This window comes from Rosa chinensis, chromosome 2, assembly GCF_002994745.2.
Source record: "Rosa chinensis cultivar Old Blush chromosome 2, RchiOBHm-V2, whole genome shotgun sequence".
Taxonomy (NCBI): domain Eukaryota; kingdom Viridiplantae; phylum Streptophyta; class Magnoliopsida; order Rosales; family Rosaceae; genus Rosa; species Rosa chinensis.
Window position 1 is genome coordinate 45,038,816 of NC_037089.1, and position 7,249 is coordinate 45,046,064.

General features: G+C 38.1%; 1 long non-coding RNA gene across 2 annotated transcripts; it reads left to right on the top strand.

Annotated features, from left to right (window-relative positions):
• Positions 1-4,416: 4,416 nt before the first annotated feature.
• On the top strand, positions 4,417-6,822 carry LOC121051900. Of its 2 annotated transcripts, XR_005807412.1 has the most exons (4): positions 4,417-4,991; positions 5,073-5,179; positions 5,852-5,927; positions 6,657-6,822. It is a non-coding gene; the product is annotated as an uncharacterized LOC121051900 (long non-coding RNA). The 2 variants fall into 2 exon arrangements; XR_005807411.1 differs by lacking the exon at positions 4,417-4,991 and having other exon boundaries at positions 5,007-5,179.
• Positions 6,823-7,249: the final 427 nt, after the last annotated feature.

The window sequence follows — 7,249 nt, forward strand, 5'->3', positions numbered from 1 at the left end:
ATGAGCCATGAAGTAGCGCGCTTGTTGCTGGTCCATTTTTGCTAAGGAAAACATATTTTTTGTGCTTCTCTGCTAGTACATTGTCATGCACCATGTGTTGCATGTTTTGGAACAATCGATATATATGTATTAGCTTTTTGATGTCCCAAGTAGATGGGCATGCACTAGAATGCTTTTCTTGTTTAAAATGTTAGGTTCAATGATTAGTGGTTTGCAATGTTTATATTTGGTATGTAAATGGATCAAATGCACAATTTAATTCAGGAATGGGATATGTTCAAATAATCAGACAACAGAACATATATAATGAAAACTGCCTATTGTTTGAATGGCCAAAAATGAGGACAAATCACACTGCAATCATTCATATCACACATCGGTTTTTAACAAATCACTGTCTTGTAATCTACACTCACACAACAGAAGCAATTAAACTCTGTTGTCGCAAAGTTAATCAGACAAAGAAGAAATTGAATTATGTTGTCCCAAAGTTAATCAGACAACAGATATAGTCCAAGAACTGAAGTTTGAATATCAGTCAGACAACACACAAAATAAAAGTCTGTTGTTTGAGAAGCTCAACATACAACAGCTTCAAAATTAGCACTGTTGTTTGAAGGCAGCGCCGCAACTGCCGCGCAGTGATAGGAGCATTTTAATGCGACGTTTTAACTGCATTTCCCTACATTTCTTACGTTATTTCCTTATTAAAATCCTGTTTAGGAAAGTTTCCATTCTTTGATTGGGAAAGTTCCTATTTGTAGAAAGTTTATATTTTTGTAGTTTCTATTTATCATTTTTAGTAAGTTGCCATTTTTCATTTTAGGAAAGTTTCTATTTTTCTTATTAGTTTCTATTTTTAGGACCTCCAAGCAAGTGGAAAATGTTGAGGAGGAAAATCAAAGTTGCAACCAAGTGGAAAATCTTGAGGAGGAAAATCAAAGTTGCAACCAAGTGGAAAATCTTGAGGAGGAAAATCAAAGTTGCAAGCAAGTGGAAAATCTTGAGGAGGAAAATCAAAGTTGCAACCAAGTGGAAAATCTTGAGGAGGAAAATCAATTCAAGTTGAACAAGTGATAAACAAGTGGGAAGATATTTTTTACAAATTTGTCTAACATATCTAGCCCTTCATTTATGTTCATCTCCACCCTCCATTCATCATTTTTTGGGCTATAAATACACTTCTCCTCTCACTCTCAAAATACCAATTCCTTCATCCATTCCATCTCCTTGTCTCTCCATTTCCTCTCCATATTTCTTTTCCATTCTCTAGTTTTCTTGTTCTTCATTTTCAAGCCAAGAGAAAGAGAAGCCATGCAATACATCAATTTCCCAACCGCCATCCACCCTTGTGTCGTCCTTAGAAGATTGCTTGCTTTCAAGGATCTTCAAGTTCTTCGTCTCAAGGCTTTATCATTCATCTTTCAAGGTGTATTATATCCTTTCTCTTGTTTTCTTTGTTTGATTTTGTAAAACTATGAATTCTAGTTAACAAATAATGTTAAGGGCAAAGTTTAAAGCCCGTTTATATGTTTTGAGATAAAGTTGTGATTTCTATATGTTGATTTTTATGTTGCTTATGTGGGTTTGTTTAATTAAATTTGCATGATAGAAAACTTTTGTATTTTAATCTTATGTGGTTGCAAACACTTAGGGTTTTGATATAATTGGTGCTAGGTTTAAGAACATGAAATCGACTTTTCGTTTTGTGTAAACTTGAATCAAAGTAGTAAAGGTTTTGTGCAAAGACCGAATTTAATTAAAGAGGATTGCAATTAGGTGGACTTTTCCATACTAAGTTGTACACTTGAGTTGATAGCCTTTCTCTATGTCTAATGCGTTGAACATGTCATGATTGACTAGCTTTCTAGGGCTTGATTGCATGTTTGATAGGATTAATCTAGGTGCTTTCGCTTAGGTTAATTAGCATTGAAAAGTAAAATATGGGAAATCATTTGCTTTCGAATGTTTCACATGATCAACTCCTCTCCCATGACATTTAAAATCAACTATAGGAATTGTAATTGGATTTCTTGCATATGGATGTGGTTTTGATCTTTGTTCCTTGCGATCCACCCTTGTATATATGTTTTTACATTTTCTTTATTTTATTTATCTTAATTTTCAATTCTATAATTCTTAAACCCCCCTCCCTTTTTATTTTGTTACTTGTATATATTTCTATTCTTTATTTTATTTTTGTAAATAATACTTTATTATTTAATTCTTTATTTGTTTATACAATTGTATATATTTATATTCTTTATTTTATTTTTGTAAATAATACTTTTCTTTATTTGTTTCACAATTACAAGTGTACCCTCAATCCCCGGATAGAACGATCCCTATTTGCTTATACTACTAACGATATTTCAGGGTTAAATTATGCGCTTGCTTTGAGCGCGTCACGCAGCTGCACCTGGCATCTGACGAGTCATCTGTCGATTATCACACAACATGTTTAACACATACACGTTGTCTGTATGTTTCTCAGACAACTGTGTTCCACCGTTGTCTGAATTTTCATCAGACAGCGGCTCGGTCTACAACGGTGGCTCTCCATATCCCACAACGGTTTCCATCTGTCGTCTGATAATGTTTTTGGCATAGTGTATATATGTTTTATATATAAGGCTCATGCCTTAGTGAGGCTCTCCCAAAAATGACTAGACCATGCCTTAAGCGTTTTAAAACATTGATTGTAATATTACAAACTAACAGCTCACGTTAAAAAACCAGCAGTACGTTTTCACTCGTATCTCTTGCTGAGAACTACACTAGGTAGATTAGCTAGCTTAAATATAGGCTTCATAGCATTTCTGAGATAAGTGGAAGCCATGGAATTCCATAGTCCTGATAGTGTACTAAAGAGATTTGATAGTGTGAATAATATGTAATAACTTAAATTCATTCAGAATGGTTTACAACGTTTTATACAACAAAGATGCTAATTCTGTCCATAATTATAGGACTAATTATAGTAATACAAATCTCTTAATTAACTTGTGATGATACAGAAGATCCCAATAACGAAGACTCCAAATCATATGAGATTCCTTTCCTCAATACTCCCCCTCAAGTTGGAGTGTATGTTAATTACACCCAACTTGCTCAATAGTGCTGAAAATTGCTTCTAACCCAGCGGCTTGGTGAACAAGTCAGCTGGTTGTTCCTTTGTTCGAATATGCATGGTTTTGACTATCCCCCTCTGTACTTTTTCCCACACAACATGGCAATCTATCTCAATATGCTTTGTGCATTCGCGGAAGACGGGATTTGATGTTATATGAATGGCAGCCTGATTATCACAGAACAATTTAACTGCATGTGCATGTTTAACATTCAAATCTCTTAATAAACTTCGAAGCCACGTAATCTCACAGCATGTTGTTGCCATAGATCTGTACTCCGCTTCTGCACTAGAACGAGACACTGTTCCTTGCTTTTTTGTTTTCCATGAGATGGGTGCGTTGCCTAAGAAAATACAGTAGCCAGTAGTTGATCTTCTTGTGTCCTTGCAACGTGCCCAATCGGCATCACAATACGCCTTGATCTCCAATTGTTCGGTGGAAGGAAAAAGTATTCCTTGTCCTGGAGTCTGCTTAACATATCTCAACACCTTGTAAGCTGCATCTAGATGAGGTTGTCTAGGGTTATCCATAAATTGACTTAGGATATGTACAGTATACACGAGGTCTGGTCTCATGACTGTGAGGTATATGAGCCTTCCAACTAATCCGCGATACTGAGAGGCATCCTTTAAAACGACCCCTTCACCTTGCGTTAGCACCAAGTTCTAATCAATTAGGAATCGAGATGGTTTAGCGCCTAGGAAGCCTGCATCTTCAAGGACCTCTAATGGATACTTTCGTTGGCATAAAACAATGCCCTGCATGGACCTTGCCACCTCTATTCCAAGGAAGTACCTTAACTGACCCATATCTTTGTGCTTGAAATGACTTGCAAGGAAGTGCTTTGTCTCCATGATGTCTTGTAAGTTGTTTCCTGCCAGTATAACATCGTCAACATAGACTAGCAAGGCTGTGAATCTACATTGAGTGTGTCGGACGAAGAGTGAGTAATCAGACCAAGACTGATTGAATCCGACAACCTTGAGAGCACCAGAAAGTTTCAAAAACCACTGCCTCGATGCTTGCTTGAGGCCATACAATGATTTGTGTAACTTGCAAACTCTATTCTCCCCCTTTCGTCTGAAACCAAGAGGCAACTTCATGTACACATCTTCATAGAGGTCACCGTTAAGGAAAGCATTGTTGACATCTAGTTGATGAAGATGCCAACCTTGACGAGCTGCAAGGCTGAGTATGTAATAACCTGTTTTTTTTTTTTACAATTATAGTGGAATTACTGTTGTTAAAGGAAAAATGGTGGCAGACACAACTTTCTGATCTTAGGGACTAAAGCTCGGGGCTTGTTTGTTCCTGTTTATGCATAATTACTGGCTCTGCATCTCTCACTCTCTCACTCCCTCTATTTTCGTCCGAAAAACAGAGCATCGGCTCTCAATCCTCTCTCTCGCTCCACCGGCCACCAGGCAGTACCAAATCACCTCCCATACCTTCAAGTCGATCTTGCGCAGCTGCAGAACCACTGGAGACGACGGCGGAGGCCGATGTGTTTCAAAAACCCGTTTTAGTTCCAAGCTTGATAACTCGTGCTTCCAGTCACCAATACGTACCAAACTTCATCCACAAGCTCGCCTAAACCTCCTGAAGCTCCCAGAAGCAACCTTGCAAGGCGGCACAGCCCGTAGCGGCAGCGGCAAGGCAACCCCACGGACCCGTAAAGTTTCGATCCAAATATCTCGAGCTACAGGACGTCGTTTTACATGTTTCTTGGACTGGTGAACTCAGAATGAGGAGATGAACAACTTTATAAAAGGGATCGAGGCCTGCGGTTGGAGTTTTTACGTTGAAAACTCAAGCCTGCCGGATTCTGGAATTTTTCCGGCAACCGAAACCTTCGATCAGGTATATTTGGAGTTTTAGAGCTTTTTTTTTATTTATTCTTGAACCAGTGAGTTCACCTTGATGTTCTTAACAACTCTCCAGAAGGAATTGAGGCCTGAAAGTGAAGTTTTTACGTCGAAATCAAGCTCGCCGGATTCTGCATTTTACGCCGGATTCTGGAAAATTTCCGGCCACCCGGACTGTTTTAGGTAATTTCGACCCCTTCCGGTCATTTTCAGAATTCATGCTAGTTAGGAAAGTTGTTAGGCTTGATGCGATGAAGAGGAGCAGCCTGGCCCCGACACCATTGGCGGTGGTCGGCGGCAGCTCGGCCCCAAACTCCGGCGGCCCTTTCTGGCCACCTCCGGGGATCAAAAATGTCTTTTCTTTACTTTTTTAGGTTCTACGTTTCAATACGATCGTATGCATATATAATTCATAATTTTTGGATATCGTATGATTTAGTTATGAATTTTACGATTTTGATCGATTTCGATAATTCGATTTGTGATCTATGAAGATCGGACCGTCCGATGGACTTGTAGTTTTGATATGTTGATCGTATGACTGTCCCTATGACTTTGTGTGGTCATGGGAAAAGATCCGACCGTTGGATCTTCGTATAATTGTGAAATGTTGTTTTGGAAGGCGATTCGTGAGAATCCGACCGTCGGATTTTCTTATAAATCTGTGGAGATGTTAATGAAGGCGATTCAGGAAGATCTGACCATTGGATCTTCGTGATAATTTCGGGAGGATGATCCAAAGGGAAATCCGTGAGGATCCGACTGTTGGATCATCGTATAAATTCGATCAGACCGTTAGATTGTCATTATTTTATTTTGTGAGTTGTTGGCTAAATTCAAGTCACTTATGATTAGGTGATTGACGGTTTTTACTTGGACGAGCGAGTTTGGTGTGATTGTGTTAATTTGAAGACGCAGCGGGAGTATCGAGGTGAGTAAACCGCACATGGTTCATTCACGAACCGAAGTTCTAAATATTTATATTTAATGCTATAATATTTATAGCTATTAATACATGTGCAAATGACTTTATACATATTTTATTATTGATAAAATATAAGAGATGTTCGGTTGTGTTGAGGAAATTATATATTGAGTGAGGTGTTATGTTTATTGTTGAGAAACAATAAATTGTTGATTTGTTGAGATATATTGATCTGTAGAGATCAATAGGTCACGGGGGTGACCATGGCATCTATTAGTGAATCACGCTCTTGTACCGAGTCGGTGGTTACTAATAGCATTAAATCGTGAACCACACTCTTGCGCCGAGCCGGTGGTTACGATCAGTTAGAGCTCTAGTCTGTCTGCCAAATGTTGAGTGACCTTATGAGGGTAACGGGGAGTGACTCATAAGTGTATAATATATATATATATATATATATATATATATATATATATGTGAGGGTGAGAAAGTATTGAGTGACCTTATGAGCGAAATTGAGAGTAACTCATATGTGTCTATATATATATATGTGAGAGTGAGAAAGTGATGAGATTTTGTGGTGGTCGTTGTGATTGTGTTATTACTACAATTTCAATTGCTTGAGTTGAAATTGTTATATTAAATTTGTGCAATCCTTTCGTTTACTCATACGGGCTGTCAAGCTCACCGGGTTTGTGTTGTTGCAATCCCGGTACTCAATATATATTTGTGTAGCGGGAAATCTTACAGGTCAGGAGAATCGAGAAGGTGATCAGGCTGCCTAGAGTAGTGGTATTTGAGTTACAGCATTATTGTGAGTTTCGTTATGTTCATTTTGAACTTAACAATTTGGAAATTGTGATAATGTGCTGTAATAAGAAATTGAGGAATTGGATATTGTAATTTGAGTGGTGCGAGGCGTGTTGATCTGAAAGAAAATTTTTGATTGATATTTGTATTTGTAATTATTCATGTTTCGGATTTGAATTTCTTATTCAAAATTCGGGGCGTGACAATTTGGTATCAGAGCGTAAGGTGCATATTTGGTGATGTGTCAATACCTTCCGAGTGATGGCCCGTCTGCAGCGGATCCCCATCGTATGCTCTTCGGTATTGGCTAAGTCATTGGGTATGCGTGAGTGTTGGGAGTTGTTTAGGCCGCTAGGTCGTTTTAGGAACGTGAATACCTTCCCTGTAGTATTGACTTGGTTATTATGGACTTGTATTAGACTTATACTGTGTTTTAAGTGTTATACTTGTATTAGCCAAGCATACATACCTCTTAAGTGATAGATATTAGAAGGGAGTTGTACTTAGAATCGTAATGT